The sequence below is a fragment of the Antrostomus carolinensis genome, unplaced genomic scaffold (genome assembly GCF_000700745.2).
Source record: "Antrostomus carolinensis isolate BGI_N321 unplaced genomic scaffold, ASM70074v2 scaffold48716, whole genome shotgun sequence".
NCBI classification, from domain to species: domain Eukaryota; kingdom Metazoa; phylum Chordata; class Aves; order Caprimulgiformes; family Caprimulgidae; genus Antrostomus; species Antrostomus carolinensis.
The window spans coordinates 570-1,054 of record NW_010324881.1 but is presented as its reverse complement, the minus strand read 5'-3'; the positions used below and the strand labels follow the sequence as shown (position 1 = coordinate 1,054).

The window sequence follows — 485 nt, the reverse complement described above, 5'->3', positions numbered from 1 at the left end:
TGGACAGACACATCCCTGTGGGCAGGATGGACCCCCGTGAGCTGGCAGTGGGGTCCTGCCATGCCCAGGGGATGTAGCTCAGCGGGAGAGCGCTTGCTTTGCATGTAAGAGGCCCTGGGTTCAACCCCCAGCATCTCCAGCTCCTTTTGCCCCCACAGCCCCTCCCTGCCGGCTGCGGGGCTGCCAGAGCCCCCCAAGCCCCGACAAAAGCCCTGGGGATCCCTATGGGTATGGCTGACCTGGGGCTGATTCCCACCATCCACAGGCTGTGGGGGCACTGAGGGAAAACCACAGCTTAGTTGTACCCCTAACCCCAAAATGTGGGGGACAGAAGGTTTGGGGGGGCAAAAAAGGGGTGCAGCACCCTGGCTCGTTGGTCTAGGGGTATGATTCTCACTTAGGGTGAGAGAGGTCCCAGGTTCAACTCCTGGACGAGCCCCCCCCCCTTTTGTGACAACCCCCCCCTTTAGGGACAACATCCACAC

At 61.4% G+C, this 485-nt stretch overlaps 2 non-coding genes across 2 annotated transcripts; both read left to right on the top strand.

Annotated features, from left to right (window-relative positions):
- The first annotated feature begins 67 nt into the window (after nt 1-67).
- Nucleotides 68-139, top strand: TRNAA-UGC (transfer RNA alanine (anticodon UGC)). Its single transcript has one exon. It is a non-coding gene; the product is annotated as a tRNA-Ala (tRNA).
- A 228-nt stretch (nt 140-367) lies between these two features.
- Nucleotides 368-439, top strand: TRNAP-AGG (transfer RNA proline (anticodon AGG)). Its single transcript has one exon. It is a non-coding gene; the product is annotated as a tRNA-Pro (tRNA).
- Nucleotides 440-485: the final 46 nt, after the last annotated feature.